General features: G+C 61.5%; 1 long non-coding RNA gene across 2 annotated transcripts; it reads right to left on the bottom strand.

Annotated features, from left to right (window-relative positions):
• Positions 1 to 14,561: 14,561 nt before the first annotated feature.
• LOC109246036 (uncharacterized) lies at positions 14,562 to 25,929 on the bottom strand. 2 transcript variants are annotated; one of them, XR_002071192.2, is made up of 2 exons: positions 25,711 to 25,929; positions 14,562 to 15,632 (listed from the first exon to the last, which is right to left on the bottom strand). It is a non-coding gene; the product is annotated as an uncharacterized LOC109246036 (long non-coding RNA). The 2 variants fall into 2 exon arrangements; XR_008418773.1 differs by having other exon boundaries at positions 14,562 to 15,222.
• Between the last annotated feature and the right edge of the window lie 901 nt (positions 25,930 to 26,830).

Genomic DNA, 26,830 nt, shown 5'->3' with positions numbered 1-26,830 from the left:
CCAGGAGAGAGGGAATGAGACGTGGAGATTCTCCGCGGCCGCCGCGATGGCAGAGGCGGCCTGGGGCCAAGGGCACGGGTGCGTCTGGGCCCCGGGAAGGAGCACAGCAGCTGACGGCCTGATCTCATACCCTGTGGCTCCAAACCGGGTGAGAAGTTGCTGTTGCTTCTGGTCACCGGGCGGGTGACGTGTTGTGGCAGCCGCAGGAGACAGCACGAGGTACGAACCCCAGCTCTGAGCGTGAGGGGGACCGGGGGCCTTATGCGGTGGGTCCCGGTGGTGATGGTGACGGTGACCTGGGCTCTTCAGGCTGCAGGTGCACGTAGCAGTTTTCTCGGTGCCCAAAAGATGGGCTCCTATACTTTTTGGGTAACCAAATCAATCAATAAGTTAAAGGATAAAAACAGCTAAAAAAAAAAAAAAAATTTAAGTGTCTCTTTTGGCACATAAGGGAACTTGAAAAATCTCCAAGCAAAAGTTTTCATTCGAATGCCACCGTTCAGTCTGACTATTTAAAAATATCTTCCCACTGTGCGTATCCAGATTCGGTCTCTTGGAATGAGAAGCAGATAAGAAAATTAAACAAACAACCGCGTCCCTCGGTGCCTGACAACTCTCATTGGCCTGTCGTCCAGACGGGTCTGATGCGGCCCTTTCCCTCTTGGACAGAATTTCCGTGATCACCGGGGGAAATGCTCTCGGGGTCTGCCCCGGCCTGGACCCGAGGGCGGCCCTTCTGCGTTAACCACCCGCGTGCCCCCCGCGCCGGAGTCCCGGCTCCCAGAGGCCCGCTCTGGCTCTTGGGCCTCCCGCCTGCTGCGGTCACCCGCGCTCAGTGTGCGCTCCGGGGAAAGCACGTCCGGTAGGCGGCCGTGGCGGCGAGGACCTGCCGGTGACGTTCTTGGGACTGTGGTCCTCTGGCTCGTCCAGGCGGCGTCTCCGGAATCGGAGCAGAAGGTGATCTTGGGCATAAGGTGAGCCAAGGGGGAAGGGCTGGGGCACTGCCGCGTGAGCTCCCACGTGGGCCTGATCGCACACGGTTCCACGGCTCGGTGCTCAGTATTGAGCACTTCGTGTATGCCAGGCCTGGGGCTTGGCACCGGCACGGCCTTCAAGGAGGCCGTCGCGTGGAGAAAGAAGGCGGGCCGCGGGAGCCACGCAGACAGGTGTGTCACAGAGGGGGACGCCGGCTCTGGTTCCTGGGCAGGACCCGGGCTTTCCCACTCGGCGCAGGAGGACGGGGGGGACACTGTTGTCTGGTGGCTTCGGTGCCACGGGCTGGGCTGCTCCCGTAGCACGTCTGCCTTTCTGTTTTCTCGCTGCGGAGACCGTGCGTCCCCGGGGACGAGGACGCTGTCTTCGGCCCCTCCTCTCCTCTGGCAGGCCGACAGGACCCGGACGGAGAGCCTGGTCTTCCCCCTGTCCCTGGTTCCCCAGGGCCGGGCCCTGACATCCCGGGAGGAGCTTCCCTTTGCGTGGGGCTGACGGTTCATGCTCCGGGGCACTCCCGGGTGCTGGGGTGGAGGCCTTCTTCCCCTCTCCTCCCTCCCTGCTTTGAGGCCAGCATCCTCGCACACCGGGCACCCGGGGCGCCTTTTGGATCATTTCAGTGGGGGCCGTGGCTTCCCTGAAGTGGCCGAGGGGCAGCGCCCTGGAGCCAGCGAGGCCGTGTTCCCTCGGACGTCTATGCTGCACCCCCCAGATCGCGCGCACCGCCGTGGCCCAGGAGGCGTACGTGGCCTCTCTGCGCTTCCGTGAGACCCCATGTCACGGCTGCAGAAGGATGAGTCATCCCGCGGCCAAGGGGGACCTGGGAGAACGTCGCGGTCCCCGGGACGGCTGCCCACGGCCTCCAGCCTCCCGCGACCCCCCTGCTTTCCTCTCCCTGGTGTGGCAGGAGGAGCCCAGACACGCAGGGACATTGCCGGGGCTCCGGGTCAGGGCCCGAGAAGGCAGCGTCCTCCTAAGTCACAGAGCCGTCCTGGTCCCCGCCACATGCAGGGCAAGCTCTAGGTCCCCAGTCCCAGCAACAGAGACGCCTTTGTTCTGGGACCAACCTCTCGCTGCCGCCCGCCGCTGACCTCTGCCCCGTCCCTGCGTCCCAGGTGCTGCGCGTGCCGCCCCACGTCTGCACCGCTGTCGGCAGCCTTAAGTCTCGTGTGCACGGGAGACCCCTGATTGTCCCCCAGGACCCTCCTCCAGGCGGGGCTGCGTCCGCCGCCTGGGCTCGTCCTGAGTGAGGACACGCTGCTTCATGTCCCTGCTGCTCTGCTCCGTCCTGGAGGATGGGGACCCGTCACGTCCTGTTCTCGAGTTCTCGGTCCTGGCACGGGGACGCTCGCCAGAAATCCCTGGGACACGGGGCTGAGCTGGGGTTTCTGAGACCGTGTCTGGTACGTGGCTCCTCTGTCCCTCAGCCGAGCTCAGGCCCGGAAGGGAGGGGACAGGGTGGGGCAGGACTGTCGGACGAGGCTGACGGAGGCCAGCGGAGGGGCTCCTGGCTTAGCTGCGTCTCGAGAGGGCTTGTGAGGCCCCAGCCCCAGGCCAGACCTTGGGGCCACTCGCCCGAGAGGAGAGCTTTTGTCCGGTGGCCAAGTCCTTGCTGGCAGGGTCCACGACTTGGAGAGAGCCAGAGGCCAGTGGAGAAGGCTGACGGGGGAAAACAAAAGGACCTCTAACCCTGACTCTCTGTCACACGACAGTTTCCAGGGAGGTGGGTGCCTGGTCCGGTCTCAGTGCTGACCCGAGACCGGCTCCCCCACACCAGCCCCTGCCCGGCCCCGGGGCACACGGGGTGGGGTTCCCCGGCTTGGGCAGAAGCCTCTGAGGGGAGCCGGGAGACATATGGTGGGGTCTGCTGGGCTGCGCTTCTCTGGGCTGATAAATAGTTGTCCCCGGCCAGCGTGGCTAAAGAGTCGTCAAACCACATAATTCAGAAATCACGCTCCTTAAAGACTCTCCATTTAACGTGCGGTAGAAAACGCTAATCCAGCACACAAGGTGGTGTTTTATTTTTCTAGATGGGGAACATTTTCTCCGGTCACATAACGACCGTCCTTGACATAACGGTGAAGGGCTGTGAATTTAAAGCAGCCTGGGACTCAAGGAGCGTTCTCTGTTATGTGGGGGCGCTGGCCGCGCGGGGATGGCGGGGCGGCTGCTTCCTGGCCGGGCCGTGTCTTCATCGAATTAACTGCTTGCAAAGACCGGAATTTACCAAATGACACTTTAGTGAGTAATTTCTGTTCACACAAACGGCCGAAATTAAACCTCTGTGCCCGTGCTGGGCGGGCTGTCACCCGGGCCGATGACGCGTCAGGGCCGCACCATGGAGTCAGGCGGAGCCAGGGTGCTGCGCGTGGGGGGCGGGGGGCCCCCGCTCTGGAATCAGGAAGGTCACCGCTCAATCTCCAGCTTTCCCGCTCCCTGTCAGGGAGGCCCGGGGCGTGTCACCTGTGCCCCCCAGCCTCAGTCTCCCCATGTGTGAAACGGGCCCGTGGGTGGTGTCCATGGAAGCGTTTGGTTCCCTGCGAAGGTGCAGGTGGGTGTTGGCCAGCCCCTGCCTGAGGGGGCTGGGCCGGACCAGCCCGGGAAGAAGAATTATGGTGACTCGGGAATGAGAAAAGAAGCCGTCCCCCGGCACCTGCCTTTCGCAAAGGCACCTCTGGGCACCCAGGGCCCCTCTGAAGATCGGCTCCACTGGACGCGGCCACACAGCCACTTAATCCACAGGGTCCACGGTCGGTCGGGCTGGTTGCTGGGATGCCGAAGCCGTAGGTGAGACACACAAGCTTTGGCGGCCCTGCCCTTGTGAGGCCGAGGAAACGGCGATAAGAAACGGGGTTTCTGACCCCTGGGCGGCCCCGTGTGGCAGGTGAGACAAGTGGTGAAGACACTCCCCTCCCACCTCCCCTCAGCTCTGGGCTGGCCACATGCCTTCCTGGGGTGTTGACAGACTGCGCACGAGCAGGGACTCTGGAAACACGTTCGGTCTGCTCTCTCGCCACGAGACGCTTCCCCTGCACCCCGGGCTTGGAAATAAACACAGAAGGAATGGACCAGAGCCCAGCTCGGTGGCGAGGACCCAGTTCTGGGCCGAGCGGCCCGGCCCGGCCCGGCCCGGGCAGCCCCAGCTGACCTGCAGATATGCGGACAGGACCCCCGAGAGGTTTCTGGCAGGTTGTTACGCAGTGGGGCCCGACTGATGCAAGGTGCTTCCGTGGGCGTTGGCTCACCCAGTCTGGGCATAACTTCAGTAATTCTAATTCTCTTTTCCACACGAGGAAACGGGGGCTCAGGGAGAAGAAGTGGCTTCTCGAGGTCACAGCTGGTCAGAGAACTCGGCGTGCGGCTGGGTGTCCCTTCCCTCGTCTGTCAGTGGCTTCTGCACGGGGCACCGGGGGCGGGGGCCCTGGGGCCGAAGGCGGGGGGATGTGTGTCCGCGGGGCTGGCTGGGCTCTACCACCTCCCGGGCGCAGCCAGCGACCGGCCCGTGGCCCGCAGTGCGGCGTTTCCTGTGATCCGGGTTGGTGCCAGGCTGGCCCTGGGCGGAGGCGGGGGGCCGTCTGTCACGCACGCGTTCAGCGGGCGGCCGCGCCAGCGACTAAGCGGTACGGCGCTCGTAACGGTGTCGTCCCACAGCGGTGTCACTCGTGTTGTCAGAATGGTGTGATGTCCCACGTGGCGTGGGCCTTCAGAAATGCACGTCCGGCGCCGTGTGAGGCCAGAGCGGGCGTGCCCAGGTCCCGGCTCTGGAAACACGTGGGATTGTTGGTTCCCACTTGAGAAGATGGGAGGGAGTGCGCCGTGGGGCCGACGCACGGGCGCGCGCCGGGCCGCCTGCGATGGCTCGTTCGCCGAGCCGGCTGGCGTCAGGCGTCCTGGCCCTGCAGCGGCAGGGCAGGGGGGGGCCACCGCAGAAGTGCCCTCGCCGGGCTCCCCGCTCCCTGTAGGAACAGCCCTGTGGGCTTGGCAGAGGCGCCCCCTCCCTGCGGCTCAGGCCGCCAGAGGTCAGCGCCCTGACGCGGCACACGTTTCCAGCTCTGCCTCCTCTAAGTCGACCTCCGCACGGTGGCCACTTGGGGGTCTCAGGCCAGACACTACACTGACCCTCCCCTGCGTTCTGCTCTGGGTGCTGAGACGGAGGCCCGAGCCCCTGCCCCGGCCTGCGGTGTGATCACGGCTCAGCCGGGAACACAGAACCTGTGCCGGAGGGATGTTCCCTGGGGCCTCACCGCACGGAAGGAGCCCGAGTCCCTGAGACGGCAGCGGGAAGGTGAGGTGACCCAGGGCAGTGGCTGCAGGGACCCGGGAGGCAGGGCCGCCTGCAGGCCGGAGCCCGAGGGGAAGCACGCGCTCGGCTTCCCTCTCCCCTTCCGACTCCTCCAGCCGGAAGTGAGCTGGGGCGTGCGTCCGAGGACGGACGCGTGCGTGGGGGTCGTGCAGGCGCGAGCTGTCGCCGTGGGGCTGGAAGCCGGTCTGCGTGTCCATCACCAGGAAGGCGGTACACCGCTTATACGTTCACCCGCTAGACGGGTGCTCAGCAGCTCGACTGTGTGCGGACCCTAAGCGCCGGTGGGGACGACGGGCTCGTCGCTGGCCGTGCGCCGTGGCACCTGTGGCCAAGCTTGCCCTGCTGTGCGTGGCGGGGCCGACCCCGGCTTCCCCGTGCCCGGCGTCCGGCTGCAGGGGCCACTGCAGGGACACCTGCGGTCTCGTTGAGCATCGGGGCTGCCCCCCGGGGGGCCCGTGCCGTGGAGAGGCCGCCACGGGTTCAGGGAGCCGTGCCCTGAGCCCACACCGGCCGGCCGGCCCTCCGTGCGCGTCTGGCCTGACCACGGAAGGCCACGGAGCCCTGGAGGCTGGCGAGCGATTCTTTGTCCCGTGTGAGCGCTGGGTTTGTCGTCACCGTATCTTCCCTTTTCCTCTTCGTTCTTCCCTCATTTTGCCCAAGTGCCTCCTCAGGAAGCTTTCTCAGAGGAGACGCGGGGCGGTGGAGGTGTGCGGGGCCCGTGTGGGAGCGGTTCCGCGCTCCGTGCCATGGCGAGCTCTGGTCTCGTGTCTGCCTCCCGCGGGTGGTGGCGCTTGGCCCCGCTGTCCTGTGAATCTCCGGGCTCGGGGCACACGGGGAGCGGAACACCGGCACGTGGCTCCAGACCCCGCGGTGGCCCTCTGTTTCTGAGCGCAGGGACGGCGGCCTGTCCCCGGGGCGTCCCCGGGCTCTGCAGCGTGAGCAGTGCCTGATCTGTGCGCCGTGTCCCCAGCCCGCGGCTGTCCTGTGACCCTCCTCTGCCTCCGCCTCCCCGTCTGGGCCGCGTGGAGGGGGCACACCGAGGCGGGGGCCGCAGCTGGCAGGGAGGGGGTCATGTCTCACGGGGATCTCGTGTCTTTGCACCACGTCGTAACGCCCGAGTGTCCGTCACCTGAGCGTCTGGGGTGACTCCGCAGGAACACCGTCCTGTGAGCCCCTCCCCCACTGCCCCCAGAGGGCAGCCCTCGGGGTGGAGGGTGGAGCTTGGGGGGGGGGTCACAGGGCCTGGAAGATAGAGACGAGATTAGGGTGCCGGGCTCTAGGGGGCTGGCGGGCCGAGGGGACCCTCCCCACGGAGGACCGGGGAGACTGTGCGTGGGCTCCGTGAGCACTGCTGTGTCCCGTCGCTGAGGAGGGCGGGACAGGCACGCAGAACCAGCAGCTGAAGGGCCGCAGGCTGTGGGGGCCGAGCTCTGGGTTGGGGTCCCAGCGGGGTCCCCCAGCATCCGTGTGTCCCTGGGTGGGTCACCGTGGGCTCCCGCTCTGTCCACCGAGTCGCTCTTGTGAAAACCGTGCACACACTGAGTCTCTGGGGAGGGTCCGGGCGAGCTGGTGGTGATACTCCAGAGAGTTTTCTGTGCTGTGCACGTGCACGCGGTCCTACCTGTCTCGTTGCCCGTCGTGGAGTCCTGCCGGTGATCCCGGGGCAGGACAGCAGGTCCCCCCGAGTCGAGAAAACCGAGACCCGGAGCGGTTAAGGCGCGACCAAGCCCCCGACGGAGCCGCCGAGCCGCGTCTCCGGGGTCACCGCCTGCCCTCCCTGCCCCGCGAGCCTCTCTCCCGAACTGGCGATAGCGCCCGCTTGCTTGGAAACCCCTGGGCGTTAGGCACCTGCTGGCTTTTCACGTTTCCCGCAGATGCTTTGCTGCTGGCTCCACGCGGCTTCATTTCTGGAGCTAAATTCCACACCCAAGGGCACCATCTTCCGGACGTAATTCAGCGTGCCCGGGGCCTCGGGTGCCCTAATAATTCTCACGAGTAATTACAGGGCGTCCCTGCGACCGCAGAGCTCACCCGAGGGGCCGTGGGGCCGCCAACGGGTTGAAGCGCTGCTTGAACTCAAACACGGCGGCTCGGACCTGGTGAGCAGCGTGGGGTCGCCTGGCCCACTCGTTTCCCTTCCCACGTGGGGCAGGCTCAGGGCAGGGAGCGGCTTGAGAAAAGTCAGCGGCGGCAGGGGTCGGACCGGCACTCGCCCGGGACGCACCGCCCAACTCGTCGCTAGTAGGCTGTCGTGTACCACCCCTGGGGTGACTTCCGCTTTGCGGTCCTCACGGGTGAAGGCAGGGCGGGCGCGGGTTGTCTGTAAGGGGTGGAGTGAGTACCCCAGGCTCTTCAGGCCGTGAGATCCGGGTCGCAGCCGCTCACCTCCGCCCTTGCGGTCCGCAGACAAAACGTAGGTAGATGGGCGTGGCTGTTCCAACAAAGCTTTACTTCTGGAGGCCAGGCCGGGGCGGAGGTGGGGGGGGGGCCGGATTGGGTCTGCAGGCCACGGTTTGCCTGCCCCTTGTGTAAAGGTGACGTTTTTTCCAGGATCTCATCTGCTGTCCGTGGAGCATCTGAAAATCCCTCCTTTTGCCAAAAAGCCCCCGACAGGACGGTGACTGGCCAGTCAGGGGTGAGGGGGCTCTGCCACGAGGTCCCGAGTCGATCTGTAAAGTGCCGGGCTGTGCCCCTCGACGGTTCCTTTATTCCGTGGCATGCTTTCCGTGTGTGTGTGCCTGGCCGGCGACAAGGAGGTTGGTGCGGGCAACAGGATGGGGCTCCTGTGTCTGCAGCCCGCTGGCCCCCGTGCCTCCCCTCTTAGACCTTGTCCCCCTGGCTGGGAGCCTCCCATTTCCCGTTTGTCCCCAGTGCCGGGCTGGGGCCCCTGGAAGGCAGCCCTCGCCTGTTGCTGCTGTGACCCTGGGCCCCAGGTGGGGCCTCGTGCCGCAAACGTGCTCAGTAAGGGGCTGTTGAGGGAACGGCCAGATGTGTGAGTCCTGGCTGGGGCGTCAGGAGCCTGGAGCCAGGGGCCAACCTTCTGGATGGAAGAGGGGTGCCGTGCAGAGGTGACACCTGGGGACGGAAAATCATCAGGTCTGCTGCTGAAAACGCCTTTGCCCAAAGCACCTGTTCCCCGGGTTGTGGAGGGACGAGGAGGCCCCTGTGCCATATGGACACATCGGCCAGGGACCGGGAGAGGGACCCTGGCCTGACACACCCGCCCCTCCTATCCCAGCGCTCCAGAAGGAGCCGGACAGGCAGGCACACAAGTAGCAGGGGAATCTTAGCCTGTGTGGGTCCAGTCGTGTCCCTGCTCCCAATAACCTACGTGCTGGGGTCCTGACCTCAGTCTCTCAGCCCGTGACCCGATTTGGAAAGAGGTCTTGACAGATAATCGCGTTAAAATGAGGCTTTCAGGCTGGAGCCTGATCCAATATGACCAGCCTCCTTAAAAAAAAAAAAAAAAGTAATAATAATAAAGAGGAAACGGGGACAGAAGGTGCAGAGGGAAGAGGCTCCTGGGAGGGGATGGGGACGGTGCCTACAAGCTGGGGGAGGAGCCGGGGGAGGGGCAGGGGGAGGGGCCTGGAGCAGACCCGCCCCCTCCAGCCTCCGGAACCCGAGACCGGGAGATGCCACCGCTCTGCAGCCGTGCAGTCCGCGGAGCTGTTCCGACAGCCCTGGGGTCCTGCACCCCGACACGGAGCCCAGACGGGGCTCCCCTTCCTCCCGCGCCGTTTCCGGTGTCCCCGGCTGCGTGGCGTGGTCCGTGGCTGCTCACGCGCACGTGTTACAGCTTCGGAAGAGGGAAAACCTGGCGCCCGTCCCCGGCTCCCGGCCAGGAGGAAACGGCAGGTAGACCGGCCCGTCCGGAGCCAGTCACAGGAGGACGGAGCGTGTGGAGAGGTGCCCTCCGGGTTCTGGGCACCACGCGATTGAGGACCGGCAGGGGGCCTTGGCTGCGTGTCCAGCACGGAGCACAGGTTCCCGCCGCGTTCATCCTGACGCACACGCACGGCAGGCTCCGGGTAACGAGGCCACCGGCACCGTGATCACGGAACAGGTCTGTTTGTGCCTGTTGTCTGTCTGCTTTTCTCAGTCCACAGGGCACATCCCGCCGGACTCGGCCGGTGGGCAAACCCCGCCACGGAGTCACGGGGCCGCGTTCTCTCGGGGCACGCGGCCGACTTGGGTTTTACCAGTTTTCCCTGTGGTTATGCAAAATGCGTGCTTCCGACGGGAAAACAACAGACGGGCTGTATTCAAGGCGGCCGACTGAACTCCTTCAGTTGTCCCTCCGTTTCCACTTCATCCCAGCAAACGGCTGTGTGTTTTCTCCTCCTTCCTGCTGTAAACCACTGTACTTTTCCCACCCCGTGACCGTCTTTAGCCTGACGCCTCGCGCTCTCCTTCTTGTCCTGTAGCTTTTAGCCTGGAGACCGTGCAGCAGCTGTGCAGGTGGCACCCCTCCGCTGGGACCCAGCGCAGTGCCACCTGCTTCTCCAGCCCCGGCTCTGGCAGACCCTGGGGGGAAAGGGTCTCAGCTCCTCCCGGAACAGACGGAAGCCAGAAGCGGAGGGGGGGGCTCCCCACCCTTCAGGAGCCTCCGCTGCTCCTGGTTCTGTGCCCCAGGCCACGTGCGGGAGCTGCATGGAGGGCAGCTGGGGGTGTGGAGCCCAGGGGCTGGGACCCCAGCAGGGCGCTGCGGCCGTGGCTTCACGGGGTGACACGAACGGGACAGATGCCAGCTGTGTGGATGGACAGAGGGATGGGCTGTGGATGTGCCTTCTCCTCGCCGGCCAAAGCTTCTCTTCTCGAACCAGGGAGCCTGGAACCCCTTTCCTTCCCGATTCACTGGCGGAGGCCCCGGCTTGGCGTGTATTTCAGTCACAGGGATATTAATTTCACTGGGTTCTCAGGCCATGATGCTCCATGAATCCTGCCTTTCCCGAGCTAATGGGGCAGCATAAATAACTCCGGGCGACGCAGTCACTGGGCAGCCCCCAAGTCCGGCCGGAGTTAATCAATCCTCGGCCGACGCGTCGCTGGTCAGGGGTTGTGTCCGTTTGGGGCTAATGCCATCGGAGCAGAGGCCGCTGCAGAGAGCCTGCTGCCCTCTGGTCAGAGGGCGGCGGCCCGGGAAGTTAGGGCTCTGGCCTGATATCCCCTGTGACCCAGAGACAGACGGAAGTTCAGCCGGCTCCCCGGGTGAGCTGGGGCCGCCCCAACCCTCCCTCCAGGACCCCAGCCACCCTCCCTCAGCCTGAGAGGGGGTCCCCACCAGCAGCTTGCCCCCCTGTCTCTCACCCCTGCGGCCAGTTGTTGTCCCCGTCTCTCGCCCTTGCATCAACTCTTGCCCCCGTCTCTCACCCCTGTGTCAACTCTTGCCCCCTGTCTCTCACCCTTGTGTCAACTCTTAACCCCTGTCTTTCACTCCTGCATCAACTCTTGACCCCCGTCTCTCACCCCTGTGTCAACTCTTGACCCCCGTCTCTTGCCCCTGTGTCAACTCTTGCCCCCTGTCTCTCATCCCTGCGTCGTCTTTACCCCTGTCTCTCACCCCTGTGGCAGCTCTTGCCCCCTGTCTCTCACCCCTGCGTCAACTCTTGACCCCTGTGTCAACTCTTGACCCCCATCTCTCACCCCTGTGCCAGCTCTTGACCCCCGTCTCTCACCCCTGCGGCAGCTCTTGACCTCTGTCTCTCACCCCTGCGTCAATTCTTGCCCCCTGTCTCTCGCCCCTGTGTCAACTCTTGTCCCCGCCTCTCACTGGCTCTGATTCTTAGTTTCCACATCACTGGGGGGCCTGGCCCTGCCCAGCCACGGGGCTTCTTCAAAGGGCTCTAGGCGTGAGCACGAGTGAGTCTTAGACCGGGGCCTGGCCCGTCGGAAGTGGTCCTGCCCTTGGGGACCTCATCTGTCCCGTGCTCGGGAAGCACCCATCCCTGGTGCCCTGGCCTCCCACCCAGTACCCCAGGGGCGGGACTCAGGCCCGTCAGGACTGTGGCTCCACCTGGGGTTCTCCAGGTCCTTGCAGGTGTCAGCCCTCAGCTCCTCAGATGCTCCCGGAAGGCCCCCCCCCCCCCGCCTTGCTGCTAGATTGGGTCACCTGTCAAGTGTCTGCTAAGCCCAGTGCTGGGGGCACCCTGACGGCAGTGGAGAGAGGGTCCAGGCGCCCGGGGGCACAGGGCCCTCCTCGCTGGTGTCTGATTCACAGTCTACAAGCTCCCTGGCCCCTCCTTGAGACCCCGTTGAGCCTGTTTCAGGGCCCGGGGAGACCGGCGGGGGGAGCCCTCCCCACACCACTGGGGAAGCCGGTGCGGCTTGCAGGGCAGACTCGGTGTGCACGGACGCACGCGGTTAGGGCGGCGGGACCGTCTCGCAGCTGCCAGCTTATCCGGCCTCCCCGGCCTCGAGCGCTGTGCTCCCGGCCCTGCCCCTCGGCCCACTGGCCGCTCCCCACAGAGGCTGAGCTAAGGGCGCTTGCTGGGGGCGGGGGCAGCAGGGCGCCTGGGCCACCGGTCCCTCCTCCCCCCGGGCTCTGAGTGGGAGCAGGAAGTCTGCGCCTCCAACACGTATTTATTTTAGAAGTCATTGGGACAAACCCAACTCCCAGAGATCCGGGCTCAATTTATTAAGCTTAGATGATTAATTATAGGGTAATTAAATATCTGATCAAATTAATCCTAAGGTGTTTAAACATTGTTTTGCAAAGAATGTTTGCTCATTAATTAGAATGGCTAAATGCGGAATTAAGCAAGGGGGGGGTTGCGGAGGGACGAGTGGGGCTTGTCCCTCGGAAGCTCTTCCCTGGAGTCCCCCCTCTCTGTGTCCCCATCTGCCAATCTGTGCAGGGAGGAGGGAGCCTTCAGGGAGCCTGGGAAGGACTGGGGTGAGGACACGGGGTCGCGTGAATGTGCGATGAGGCGCGCCTCCGTGGGAACTGAGGAGAAGGGGCGGGGCTCCGGGAGGTCAAAGGGAAGGGATGACGTTCAAAGGAAGATGAAAAAGACCAAATGTTTGGTAGCAGGTGTTTGCTGGGCTGTCCGGAAATGATGGGGCGCAGGGGACCCTGATCAGACGGGCCAGCTGGGCTCCTCCCGTCCCCCCGCCTCGTTCAGAGTATGACGTCGTCATCCCCAGAGATAGCGCTCTTCCTGAATTTTTCTAAACTTTTAGGCAGTTCGGGGGAGGTCAGCGTTTCTTTCCGAGTTTTTTGGGCCTTGGTTGTTTTCAGCTCAAAATGATCTGCACGCCGCCTTGGCCCATCTTGGGCTATTTGTTCGGAGGCCCCGGCAGTGGTCTGGGCAGAGCAGAGAGCAGGGGACACTGGGTCAAGGTCAAACCTGGGTCCAGGGGCGGTGGGACGGGAGCCTGGAGGTGAGGGTGTCGAGTGCAGATGGCACTCACCAGCCTTGTTGGGGGTCCTGGGGGCAGAGACGGGGTGGTAGCTGGAGGGAGGTGGATCGGGAAGTGACAGGCCGTTTTAGGACAGAAATCACGGAGCGCGTCTACGCTGCCGGCAGAGACAGTGGGGCCCTGGTGAGCAGGGGCGTGTGCGGGCTCCTTTCTACCGATTGCGACCACTTCCAGGTGTATTTCTTCTGCTCTCAGGGTCCCGGGGCCTCTCACCGCCCTGGCCGGCGGCTCTCCCCGGGGGTGAGGTCACCTGTGGAGCCCCGGACCTGCCCCACCTGCTGGGGGGGCCCCGCAGGCACAGCTGCTCCGGTGACCACAGCCCATCGGAAGAGCTGTGGTCCTCGCTGGGTTCCCCCCACTTCTGCACCGCAGGCTGTGGGACCCTGGGCCGGTCACTTCTCTAGCTGCGGGGGACACCAGCTTCCCCCCAGGGCGGAGCGTCTCTGCACCCCTTTTGTGAACTAGCCTCTCGACTCCACCCACAGCCCCGCCTTCCGGGCAGGTGTTCCCACTCTTCTCCGGCCCCCACATCTGTCCCTCCCTCCTGGTCCCGTGTAGGTCCTGTCCCCCAGGGCCTCCCCCCATCCAGAACGGGGTCAGCTGGCCTTCTCCCCCGCTTCAGCCTCTCCTCACCTGGCAGGGCCCCTGGGCCCCCGGAGCAGGGCTCCACCAGTCTCCACGTGCCCCACGGGGCCTGGGGCCCGCGGGCGGTCAGAGCCGCAGACGCTCCCGGGGGCAGGGCAGCCGGACCCCCCGCTAGAGTCCGGGCCGCCCCCGTTCCTCTGGCACCCGCCCACCCACCGCTCTGCTCTGCATTTGGGTCACCGAAGGGATGAGGAGGTTCGGCTTGCTTTGTGACAGTTAGACCAAAATGGAGTGAGGGCAGCGCAGGATTCCCTGTCCCCTACCCAGCCTGGCAGCCCCACACGATCTCCATGCCCAGAAGCTTCAAGTTACTTAAAACAAATGCACACGTAACTCCCTTGGTTGTAGGTGTTTGAAATCTCTAGTTCGGGCTTGAAAGAAGAGATTTCTTACAGGAAAGCAGTGTGATGTGGTGAAGAGAACTTCGGGTCTGGGATCATATCGGAGCTCATTTGGAAATTTCTACTCTGCCGTTTCTTAGCCACGAGCATGTTAGGCAATGTATCCGTCCATCCGTCTGTCAAATGCGGGCATCAGCGGTAGCTGGCGAGGTGGGGCGAGGTGGGGCGAGGTGGTGACTCGGCTCGCGCCGAGCTGCCTCAGCAGCGGGAATGGCGCTTCCCAGGAGCCGTCCTGTGCTCTGCTTGGATCCCAGGGAGGAGTAACTGTTCTGGCTAATTGGAGCAGAACAAAAGTCCTCCCCCCGCGCGGCAGAGAGCAGCCAGGGAGCGGATGGGGGCAGGCAGGTTCCAGAGGAGGCTTGGCGGCTGTCTGCAGGGGAGCCCACGGGAGGCCCGGGAGGCACCGACTGTCACCAGGGCGGCCGCAGGAGGGAGAACAAGAAGAATGTCCGGGTGCAGAGTGTGGGGTTCTCCTTCCCCACTTGTCCTTGGGCCTCAGTGAAATCGTAGTCAAACGCATCTTGTTTTTCTTTCAAAGAGAGATCGTTGGCAATTAATTCTCTGGTCTTTGCCAGTTTCTTAAATCAAGAGCCACTCTTGCAGATGCTTGGTACTATTTCACCACCGTCATTGAGACCCGCTGAACCACCACTGCCCTGAAATGCTCAGAGGCAGAAAGCGTTCTATCCGAAAACACCTTCAACTGCCCGTGTGTGCCGGCGTCGTGGCGGAAGAATTTTCCTCTGCCCTTCAGGCTTCTTCCAGCTGGTCTGAGCGTCAGAGCAACGTGAGACGGACTGACAGGAGTGAGTCGGACAAAAGTTTGATTACACGTGTGCCTCCTGCTTATACCCGAGAGACCGAGGAAAACGGTAACTCCGGGAAATGGCCAAAGCCGTCACCTTAAATACCATCATCGGCTAAAGACAGAAGGTTGGGGGTAGGGAGTCGGTTATGGCAGGTTGCCAGGGAAGCACAGTGAACAAGGGTGAGGCTGTCATGCAGATCTGAGTCCATGCCTCCTGCCCTGATTAGAGTTTCCCGGGGTTTGGAGTCACCCCTTCTTCCCAGCACAGCCAGGGGGACACCCTTACAAACGGAGATTCCCTCATACGTGGAAATGGCTCTTACAGAAGGGAAGCTTCGTGCGGGCTCTCGGAGCTGCTCTTGTGTCTGCATTTTCTTAAAAACCGGCAGCTTAAGATAATCAATATGCCAGAGAGGCAGACCCTGGGCTGGCAGAATTTGCTCCCCTGCACTGGTCATCACACAGCTGCGGGCAGCTCTGAAGCCTTTGTGAACCAGGACGCATCTCCTCAGAGTGAAGACTCGATCAGACAACGTGGGGGCCGGGGGCCGGAGGCCTGGGGTGGGGCCCCCGCTCTGCCGCTGCGGGGAGTTCTCGTGATTCGTTCAACGGGCAGGATGAAGTAAGGGGTGTGAAAGCACGCTCACAGCTACCTGGAAAATAATGCGGTAGCATTCAACCATTTAGAACAGAGAAGAGCTTGATGGAAGGATTCTTCCACAGGGTGACACGTAAGTAAGAGACGAATCAGCACCGGTAAAGTAGCTTCAAAACGAGGAACAAAAATAAATTCCTCTTATCATCTCACTGACAATTAACGAACAGTAATTAACGAACACCCAAGCAGGTTCCTAAGCAGACTTAAGGTAGTTCAACTCGATCTTGTCTGGACATTCTGGTTAATTCATTCAGGCAAGATAAAATGAACTGGGGGCAGGGAGACGATGCGGGAACCTTGGTATAGATTGTGGACAAAGGAACCGGCAAAAATCCACGAACGAGGGTTTAAGAAGAATGCGGGCTGTGCGTGAGCTTCAATGGTCTTCCTGGGTTCAAACGATAGCTAGAAGATACAATGAAAACATCCATTGATAACAGAAACGGGACGAGTATTTCTGACCTTGCCGCACACCGTTTGCGTCCGGCGTGGCGATGTTTGCTTGGCCCCCGCCAGGAACCGAGCTCACCCGCACCCCACGTCCCACACCCCAATCCCGACCTCGCCACGGCGGCTTGCTGTACGTGTGCGTCTCGGGAGGGTGCTTCCCGCCAGTTTCCCAGGTGGCGCCCGGCCCCGCGACGTCCACTGCCCTGATGACCGGCGGGGCTACGCGTTTTCCCAGCGCCGCTGACACAGCGGGGGCCCCGCGCGTGGACAGCCTGCCTGGACGCCGTGCTTACCGTCCGCGGGGTCGTCGCATCCCCCTCTTACCAACGGTAACGAGCCCTCGCTTGGCACAGCCATCGACCCTCCGTCTGCCCCAGCTGGCAGCGACCCCCACCCCCCGCGTCTCCTCCTGTCGTGCGGGAGTTTTCTCTTTGTTCTCGCTGCCACCCGCCCGTGTTTCCCTCTGCGGTTTCTTGCTTTGCTTCAAAGCTGGGAGCGGTCTTTCTTCACGAGGATGATAAATATTTCATTTTGTGGTAACTTTTCTATCTTTTGTAGAAGAGATTTAGCTCTTTGAGGCATCTGCTTTGGCGTTGGGGGCGGGGGGACTAGATTAGAATTCTTCCGTGCTACCCAGTTTCCCGACATCATGCATGTTTAATTATTTTTTAATTATTATTTTATAAAGCGTTCTAACGTCGAACAGGTGAGGCCTTCTGTCTCGCTCTTTTTAGCCCTCAAATGTCCTCTGAAACCGTCATCTGTTTGCTTCTCCAGAATCCACCGCGTCCAGAAAAATACCGTTGGGACCGATCCGAGGGCAGCTGTGTTTGCAAGCTAAACTAAACCAGTGACCCGTTCTCCCCACGGCTTGTGTGCTCGTCTTGGGAAAGACCTCGTCTCTCACCTTGCCCTCGCCCCACAGGGTGCAGTTCTCTTCACGAAGGTCGGGCATATGCTCTGTTTATTCCTAAGTAACCGTTGTTTGCACCGGAAGCCCCGGCGGATGCCCTCCGAGACCGGTGGGCTCCACGTCGCGGCCCCTCCCCCCCCACAGCCCCTCCCTGGGTCGGCCCGGGCGCCCAGTTCTCGGGTCCGGGCCCCGCTTTCCTTCTGCACGCAAGCGTGCGTCTACACCCCGGGTGTGCACAGCCGGGCCAGCGGCTTCCCGGGAGCCCCGGAGGCCTCTGCAGGCCCCCCCGCCTCTGCAGAACCTGGCCATCACCCCCCACAAAATTATCGCTGCGGTTCCCCAAGCGACCCGCTCTGTCTGGGTGACCTGGCCGGGGCAGCTCAGCCACGGGGTCAGGGCCCTCAACCCCCGGGGTCGGCAAGGAGCCTCCGGGCCCCACGCAGAGCCAGACTCAGACCCTCCAAACCCCGGGCAGGGATGGGTGCACGGAGCCCCTGCAGGGAGCCAGGAGCGGGGGGCCCCGCCCTCAGAGCAGCTACCCCATGCCTGCAGGCACCGGGGGCTCCGGGCTGGGCTCTGAGACCCCCTCACTCCTGCATTCCGGGAGCTGCGTGTGTGCACGTGTGCGTGTATGTGTGTTTGCGTGTGTGTCCGTGTGTGCTCCTGTGCACGTGTACACATGCGTGTGCTTGGGTGCCTGTGCGTACGTGGGTGCGCTTGCGTGCTTGGGTGCCCGTGTGTACATGTGTGCAACTTGTGTGCATGTGCATACGCGTGTGTGCTTGTGTGCATGTGCGTGTGTGTGCGTGCACGCGTGTACCTGGGTTCCTCTTACCCTTCCCCCTTCGTGCCGCACGCAGTCCTGGTCGTGTCCCGTGTCCTGGCGTCTGTGGGGCCTGCCCTCGGGCCTCAACCGTTAACTGAGCTCGTTGTCCGCGTCCCTCCGTCCGCAGGACCGTTCACGGGGCCCGAGGGCCCCGGGGGAGGGGTCCTGCAGACAAAGGAACCACCGCCGGCCGGACGGCGCTTCACGGTGTGCGGCATGCCTCTGCACACACTTGTCTGTGCGCTTCCCTCCCACAGAGGGACGGTCTCCGCTCAAGCTGATCTTAACCCGGAAACACACCATCCCTGCTTCCCGTGCAAAGCCCCACCTGCCAAATGCGCCCCGATCTTTGTAGGTTCTCCCAAAGATGCGGGACGCGCGGGGAGAGACCGCGTGCGCAGGGTGTGCTTCGCCGGCAGTGCTGCGGGAGCGGGTGTCCTGGGGTGGACCTCGTCCGCTCGGGCTGAGGGACAGCCTCCCCTCACCGGGGAGGGGCTCTCCGGGGGTCTCGTCCCGAGCGGAAACCCTGGCCCGCCACGTGGCGCCAAGCAGCTGTGTTTCTCCCGTGCAGGACGGGGACGGGGACGTGGGGTCCAGGCTTGGTATCCCCGCAGAGCGAGCTGCACGTTCACGGGGCTCCCGCGGGTCTGCGGTGCCTGGCGAGGGGGCAGGAGAATCTTCCAGCGGGTCAGGCTCCCTACCCCCCGCCGGCCAGGCCGCCGTCCCCTCCAGGCCAGCCCCACACCGCCTCCTGCCTGGCGGGTGCTTCTTGGTGACACGGCGCCTGTCGCCTGCATGGCTCTGCGGAAGGGCCCCTGTGTCCCGCTCGCCGTGTCTGGGGTCATCGTGGGCTCTGCAGTTAGTCTGTCCCCACGGCTCCTGCCCTCACGTGTCACCCACATTGCTTCCTGGTCAGGTACCCCGCTCCCTGTTCTTCTCTTGTTCTGGGACCGTCCTGCCTCGCGGCCCTGAGTCCTGACCCGGGACAGCGGCTGCGTCTGGACTCGGACTCGGGCCAGGAGTGGACGTGGGGGTCTGTCCTCTGTGTGGAGACTGTGCTCGCTGCTCCTTCCTTCCTCTGCTTCTTCTTGGCCTCACACCTGCCCGCCCCTCACCTGGGCGTTTAAACACATGCACCTAATCTCTTCTCTCATTCGTAGCCACTCGGTCCTTTTGTTCCCGCTCTACTGGGGCTCGATAAACGGGGCACGTTGCAGGCGTACGTTTTGGCCAGCCTGCCGCGCACTCGCCCACGAAGCCGTCAGCAGTTAGGGCGGTGAACACACGCGGTCACCGGGAAGCTCCCTGCTGCCTCGTCCCCGCCTCCAGCTGACCGCCGACCTGCCTTCTTTGACTGCGGATGGTCCGTGTCTTCTGGGGTTTTGTAAGCGGAATCCTGCCGTGCCCTCTCTTCCTTCCCTCTGGCTTGAACCTCCCGCGTGGCCTCCGGTCTCAGTACCCGGCCGAATCGTACTCCATCCCGTGGACACAACTGGTTTATCCCCTCACCTGTTGGTGAACGCTCAGGTTGTTTCTAGTTCGGGGCGATGGCAAATAAAGCAGGTGTGAGCGTTCACCTGTGAGTCATTGTAAAGCCACGGTTTTGCATTTTTCTCGGGTACAGACTGAGGGGGGTGGAGTGGCGGGATTTTATGGCAGGTGTACGTTTAAGGTTCTTCGTAATTGGAGTTTTTACTGAGGTGATTATAGGCCCACACGCGGTTTTAAGAAATAACGGAGAGATCCTGTGTGTTTTTACCCACTTTCCTCCCGCGGTGACGTTCTGTAAAGCTGAACTGTGACATCGCGGTCAGGACGCCGACACGGATTCGGTCCGCGTGTCGGGTCTCCCACGGCTGCCCGTCCCGATCTGTGCGTGCGCGTGTCACGCGTGCAGACTCGCCCGTCCAGCACCCCGGTGGCCAGCCCGGATGTGGTGTGTCCGTCCCAGAGACGACCCCCTGCTGCTCCGGCCACACGCCCCCCTCGTGCCCTCGCCCCCGTTCGTGACCCCGCGCCATCACCCGCCGGCTCTTGACTTCTGAAGTCTTGTCACTTGCGAGTGTTGTACGAGTGGTTCCGCACAGCACGCGCCCTCGGGGCCCGGCTCCTTCCCCGGGGAGCCCTCTAGGCGCCGCGTGCCCCGGTCCTCGGCTCCCGGTTGTGGCCGAGCGGCGCCCGCGCCGGGGGTGCCCCTGACCCTGCGTCCGTCCGAGGACATCCAGCTCGATCCCAGTGTGTGGCTCCCGTGAGTCAAGCGTCCGTGAACGGGTGTGCACAGAGTTTCTGTGGACCGTTTTCATTTCTCTGGGACGAAAGTCTAAGCGTGCGCTCGCTGGGGAGCCTAACAGCAGGAGCCGCCGAGCCGCTTTGTAGAGTCACGGCCCGCTTTGCACCCCCGCCGGGCAGTCCGTGCCCGAGCCGGCGTGTCTCATGGGTGGCGTCCGCTGTGGCCGTCCCGGTGGGCGTGCGTGCGGCGCGGTCTCGCTGAGCGCTCAGTGCGTTTTCCCGACGACTCATGGCGTCCAGCTTCGTTTCACGCGCTGTTTCTCATTTATGTGTCGTCTTTAGTAAAACGTCAAATTACGTGTTTTGGCTCATTTTTTCTTTTTTTTTTTTAATTTTTTTTTTAAATGTTTATTTATTTTTGAGACAGAGACAGAGCACGAGCGGGGGAGGGGCAGAGAGAGGGAGACACAGAATGGGAAGCAGGCTCCAGGCTCTGAGCCGTCAGCCCAGGTGGCTCATTTTCTAACTGGGTTGCTCGTTTGTTCTTTGCTGCTGAGTTCGGAAGGTTCTTTCTCTATTGTAGACACGGTTTGCAAACACCTCCTCTCAGTCCGAAGCTCGCCCTTTCTTCCATTTTACGAGTCTCCCACATTCTGGTGTGTTCCCGCCTATCCAGCCTCCCGGTTTCCCTTCCCTGAGCCCAGCTGCTCTTTGCCTAGCTTCAGGTCTCGAAAATTTTCCCCAATTTCCCCCCCCCCCCAAAATGTTATGGCTTTGCGTTGTAATTGAATCCCGTGGTGCATTCCGAGTTAATTTTTGGACGAGGCATGAGGTCTTAGATGCAGTACAGTTTCTGCCCAGGAATGTCCTTCTTCCACTGAACTGTGTGCCTCCATAAAATGTCAGTGACGCGCTTTTGTGGGCTGGGTTCTGGGTTCCGTCCCACCCCACTGATCTGTCTCCCCCGTGGGTGCCACAGGCATTGCCTTAATTACCGTGACAGTGCTATCGAACGGTGATCCCCCTCTCTCCCTCTCGGCCAAGATCGCTTTAATTATGCTGGGGTCTGTGACTCCCCGTATGCGTTTCAGAATAAGTTTGTCCACGTCCGTGAAAACCTTGCCGGTGTTTTGACAGAAACGTCGTTAAACCCGCAGATCGACGTGGGGCTCGTTTAGTTCCGTTAGATGAATGTGGCTCATCCGTCCGTTTCTTTGGGTCTTCGTGACGTCTTCCGTCGGCGTGTCGTAACTTTCAGCATGCCGACCCCGTGCACCTTTTGTTAAACGTGCACCTAAGGATTTCATCGCCTCCGAGGTGGTTGTCAACGGCCTTGTGCTTTTAATTTCGGTTCCGGCACATTCGTTGTTAGTGTAGGGAAATGAAATGGGTTTTGGGGAGTTGGTCTTGTAGCCTGAGAACGCTCTGAGCTCGTATATCAGAGTGTTTTGTTGATCTCTCGAGATGTTGTGCCCAGTGAATCACGTCACCTGCAAACAGAGACCGTTTACTCCTACCTGTCGGGACCGTACGTCTGTTCCCCTTGCCTGCTGCCGCAGCTGGGACTTCCGACACCGAGTCAGACAAGAACGTGGGGACATCTGTGCCTCGTTCCTCGTCCTTGGGAGAAAACACCGTTTTTAACCATTAAATATAACGCGAACAGTTGCTGCTTTGGTAGCTGCTTTTTATCGGCGAGGTAATTCCATTCTATCTCTGACTTCCTGGTTTAAAAACAAATTGTGAATATTGGATTTCGTTGGGTGCTTTTTCTGCATTAACTGATACAGTCATAGGAATTTTCTTTAGCTTGTTGGTTCCGTGGATTACATCGATTCTTTTGAATGTTCAGCCAACCCTGGGTACCTGGAATAAATCCCACTCGATCGTGATACAGAATAGCATTCACCTCCATCACGCGTTGTTGAGAATCTTTGCCTCTTAATTCATGAGAGTTATTAGTCTGTATCTTTCTTTCTGTGGACTCTGTCTGGCTTTGGTATCAGGGAAATAGTGACCTCATAAAACGAGCTGGCAAGGGGTGCCTTGGGGGGCTCAGCCGGTGAAGCGTCTGACTGCGGCTGAGGTCACAATCTCACGGTTCGTGGGTTCGAGCCCCGCGTCGGGCTCTGTGCTGACGGCTCGGAGCCCGGAGCCTGCTTCGGATTCTGTGTCTCCCTCTCTCTCTGCCCCTCCCCCACGCATGCTCTGTCTCTCCCTCAAAAATAAATACTTTAAAAAATTTTTTTAATGAAACGAGCTGGCAAATGCTTCCTCCTTTTGTGTTTTCCGAAAGAGATTGTGTAAAGTTGGAGTTAATTTTCCCCCAGCTCCGATGCCGTGTGATTGACAAAGAGCGTCTCTGTTTGCCGTGCGCAGCGTGATGTTTTCCCGTGTGCGCACACCGTGAACTACTCACGTCCCCCGGCGGACGGAGTGGTTTCTGTGTGTGCTGAAACATTTACGATTTTTCTGTGGGCAGATCCCCAGTGGGCACTGTATTAGGACGGGCTGCAGTCACGCTGCACGTGGGGTTTCCAGAACTCCGTGTCGCATAACTAAAGCGTTGTCCCCCTGACCCGGCATCTGCCCGTTTACCCCTGGTCCCTAGCAGCCGCCACTCTGCTGTCCGCCTCTGTGGGTTCGACTTTCAGAATCCACACGTCGGTGAGATCAGTCTTGTGCCCGGCTCGTTTCGTCCAGCGTGGCGTCCTGCAGGGTCACCCACGTCGTGCCGGATGTCAGGGGCTCCTGCTGTGGGGCTGAGTGCCGTCCCACCCTGTGTATGCGCCGCGTTTCCGTTGCCCACTCGTCTGTTGGCGGACGTGTGGGTGCGGGTATCTTCAAGATACGGGTTTTCATTCCTTTGGGTAAATACCCAGTAGAGGGATTCCTGGGTCATAGGATAGCTCTATTTCTAATTTTGGGGGACCCTCCACACCGTTCCAGAGCGGCTGCCCCGGTTTGCACTCCCACCAACAGTGCACGGGGTTCCCCTTTCTCCGCATCCTCGCCGGCACCTGCTGTTGGTCGTGTTGTTGATTTTAGCCACTCTGGCGGGTGCGAGGTGGTGTCTCAGTGTGGTTGCGTATTTCCCTGAGGATCAGTGATGTCGAGCACCTTCTCATGAGTCTGTTCACCGTCTGGGGGTCTTTTTGTGAAAAGGGGTTAATTTTTTTTTTTTTTTTTTTTTAGCGTTTGGTAGAATTCTCCCATAAAACCCTCTGGGCCTGGTGATTTCTTTCAAGAGGGATTTTAATTATGAATTCGGCTTCTGTAATGGTTAGGGGCCATTTAGATCGTTTCTTTAATCTTGGTTAAGTTTTCTGGAAATTGGTCCATTTCTTCTGTTTGTGTTAGGAGTTGTTTGTAACAGTCCCTCGTTATCCTCTTAACGGCTGCATGAGGTACACGTTCCCCATTTAATTCCTGATATCGGACAACTGCGTTTCTTTTCATTTTTGTCAGTTTTGCCAGAGGTTTGTAGATTTTACCGACTTTTATCCAAAGAACCAGATGTTTGTTTCACTGATTTTTTCTACCATTTCTCTATTTTCAGTGTCACTGACTTCTGCTCTGATTTTTCTAGTTTTCTTCCTTCTCTGGGTTTATTTTGCTTTTCTTTTCCGGGTTCTTGAGGTAAGGACTTAGCTGATGGAGACGAGGCTTTCCTTATTTCTGGTGTGTTTAGTGCTGTGACATTTCCTCCGAGCACCGCTTTAAAATCGTCGTGTTCTTGGTTCTTGGCCTGACGAGCAGTTTCTGACCGTGAGCCGGACGTGGCCTCTCTTACGTGAGGAGACGCCAGGCCGTATGTGAGGTTTCTCCACGGCAGGCAATCACTCTGTTCCTCTTTGGACTGCGGTGCCCGTGACAACTGATTTAAGAGCTCGGACGATGTCACTTGGTCTGCTTGGTTCATCTGGAGCCACCGTTGCTCGCGTAGGTCCCTGCTGGTGGCGCCGGGCCCCCGCGGACCAAGGGGCTTCCTGGTGGTGGGGGCTCCTCGGCCAGAGCCGCCTGCACCCTGGGACGTCCCGGCAGGAGCGGGGCATCTGGGGCTCGTCCTGGCCATTCCCTGTCAGCAGGACTCCCACTGACGCCCCCCGTGGGCGATGCCACCGCTGCTTGCTGGCATGGGAGCCTCTGAAAAGGCACCTCTGCTTCCGTTCTTGCTGCCCCTGCCCCGGGCCCGGCTCTGCTCCGGCATGAACTTGGCCTTCAGCCGAGACAAGGGGAGACGTGGTTTCTGGTGCGTGCGCCACTCCCGGCCACGACAGAGAACAGACGAGTCACAGGTCCTGGGCAGAGGACCAAGGGCACAGTTTGGGTGTGAGGCAGGTGGGCCTCTCAGAGGCGGCCGCTGCCATCGGGGGTGCTGGACGTCCTAGACCCGCCAGGCGAGTTCTAGAAGGTAGGTGTGCCGTCCGGCTTGTGCCAGCGCCCGGCCTCTGTTTTCCCTGTTTCTGCCCTGGTGTTGTCGCAGGTGCACGGCGGTCCACCTAGACCTCTGCCTCATCTTCTTCTTTCTTGCTCAGCCCACACACTCGCTTCTTCTCCGCTTGGCTCTCGTGGCACGGAGGTTTCCAGGAAGATGGCGTGAAGGCTGAGCTGTTCTAGCAGGAACTTTGAAAAGGATCGAACAGACTCCATCCCGTGCTTCCTCGGCATCCCAGGGCAGCTTCTAGGACTGCAGACCGTCCGCTGTTGACCGCGTTCTTCCTCCTCCTCGTGACCCAGCCTCACAGCCTCATGAGACTCCCGGACTGGGCCCCGGGGCTTTTCCCTGCTCCACGTCTCAGATCAGCTGTCACCTCCTCAGAGACCCCTTCCCAGCCATTCCCATCTCCTTTACCCTGTTTCTGGAGCCACAGCGTGTGGGCTTAAATCTCAGCAAATCCACCAGGAGGGATATATTTGCTTCTCCCCCTGGGCCAGGACAAGAAGGGTGACCCTCCCTCCCCCACCAGGACAAGAAGGGAAGGTGAAGTTCGGGCCTGGTGTCCCCATCGCGTGCGGAGAGAGCGTAGAGTCCGAAGACAAAGCTGTGGACCACAGCTGCTAGAGGCAAGGACTCAGCGAGAAACAGACACAGTAACGTCAGAGGGAAACAGGAAAGATGTACAGTGTAGTCCTGGGGAAAGAAAGCCTGTCCGTGCAAGTCACAAAAGACAAAAATTAAGAGCCCCAAATTCCACGAGAAGGAAAAAGACACGCTGGTGGAAAATGGACAGAGGCACGGCCAGAGAGAACCCAGGGCAGGAGGCACGCGGGACCAGCAAACACAGCGAGTGTGGCCCACGTTCCCAAGAACCGGTTCCGGGGAAATCGACGAGCAGGGCTCCCCACCCATCGGCCTGGCAAAACCGAAAAGCAAGTAACGCGAGCACAATGGAGCAGAAGGGACACTCACATCCTGTTGGTGAAGTGTGTTTGGAGGGCACTTGGCAGGACTGTGGAAGCTCTGACCGCCAACGGAATCCGCAGTAAGAGAAGGCTCACGCACGCGACGAGACACGCCTGACCCACGAGGAAGTTTGTGCGGCATTTCTACGTGAAGGTTTAAACGGCGGCGGAAATAACAGACGTGCGGAAGCACGTTGCATACAGCACGCGGCTGTTCACCGGGGCAGAGGTCCCCAAGGTGGTGACGAGGTGGGCGTGGTCCGTGGGAACCCCACAAGGTCCGAGTCCCGCGTGACAGGAGCGTGCTTTTGCATTCACGGGGTGACAAAACAAACGATCAGACGGGAAAGAGAAGGCCGCGACCGCCCCGTCGCCGGGCTGCCGGCTGGGAAACCGGCCCTCCGTGCCCGCGAGCTCGCCTCCGTTCGCAGGCCCCGTCTGGGCAGGTGCCGTCTGGGCAGGGCCGGGCGTGGAAGCCGGCGGCCGAGGGAGAGCTACCGCGACGAGGCGGCCCGTGCCCTGGAAAGTGCTCTGACCTGCTCAAAAGCACGCGGACGCCCCCATTTATTCACATAACCTGGCAGAATGTTTTCGAATAAATCGTGAGCGTGACAGTTACATTCTCTAAACCACACTGGAAAAAGGATTATGGTATTTACCACGGGGACAGGAAGATTGATGCTCGCCCCGAAGATCTGCCAGCTTCTTGATTTAGGGAGCCAGTGATCAGCACGGGTTAGCTCTGACGGGTTTATGTTGGCTCTCTCCCCCCACGGCCTCCTCTCCGGGGGCCTGGGGACACTTGGGCGGGGCCGTCCTGCGGGGTCTCTGCAAGATGGCACACGGAGGCCTCGGGTGCGGGCAGAGATCGCGGCCCTCCGCCGCCTTCCGCCGCCTTCCGCCGTGCCCCGGATCCTGATCCCTGCCCGGATGGAATCCGGCTCCTGAGCCTGCCGGGCCTGCCCCGGCGCCGGTCCCAGTGCGAGACCGACTCCTACGCTGAGGGATGGGCAGGGGCCAGAGAGGGCGGCTCAGGGCCCAGTGCTGGGCACCGACCCGCGGTCAGTCCCCTGTGACCGGTGGGCTGGGCTGAGGTGCATGGAGGGGGCGATGTGCACCCCTCTCCCCGCCTGCCGTCTGTGCACCACCTACACCGTCCCGGGTCACCTTCTCGTCCTCACACCTCACACCGTTCACGTTTCCTCAGAGCCGAGCGCAGGGCCTGGAATGCACTGTGACCCCATCAGCATACGCTGACCCGAACCCAACCCTCGGGAAGGAGCATCCGGCTGCCCGGGGGCCCCAGATCCTTCCTTGGGGGTGACTGAAGGGTGGGTGGGTGGTGAGGACCCCTCATCCCGTACGTTGGGGAGGTTTGGAACTAGTCATGGACCCGGCTGCCCCGAGGGGTCCCCGGGACCAGCCTTCCGCGCCCCAGGACCGGCAGCCGGCCCCATGCTGACCTCCCCAGTTTCTCCTAAGACCTGCCCCCCAGAGCCACCTCCCAGCCTGACTGGATTCCACACGGTTTAGGTTTGTTTCTGGCTCTTAACACCCTCTTCAGGGGGCCCCTGCGGCCCTGCCTCTGCCCTCCACCCCCCCCCCCACCTTCCCCCGTGGACGCTGCCTGGGTCCGCCCTCGCCAGCCCACGGGACACGGGGGAGAGGGTGACACATGCGTGTCCCGGCTCCACCAAGCACTGGCCCCGTGGACTCGGGAAATCCGCGTGAGGCTCAGAGTCCCCGCTTTAGGTAAAAGCAAACTTCCTGCAGTGGCTG

This window comes from Panthera pardus, unplaced genomic scaffold, assembly GCF_024362965.1.
Source record: "Panthera pardus isolate Hobbes unplaced genomic scaffold, ASM2436296v1 HiC_scaffold_3, whole genome shotgun sequence".
NCBI lineage: Eukaryota > Metazoa > Chordata > Mammalia > Carnivora > Felidae > Panthera > Panthera pardus.
This window is presented reverse-complemented; position numbering and strand designations above follow the sequence as displayed.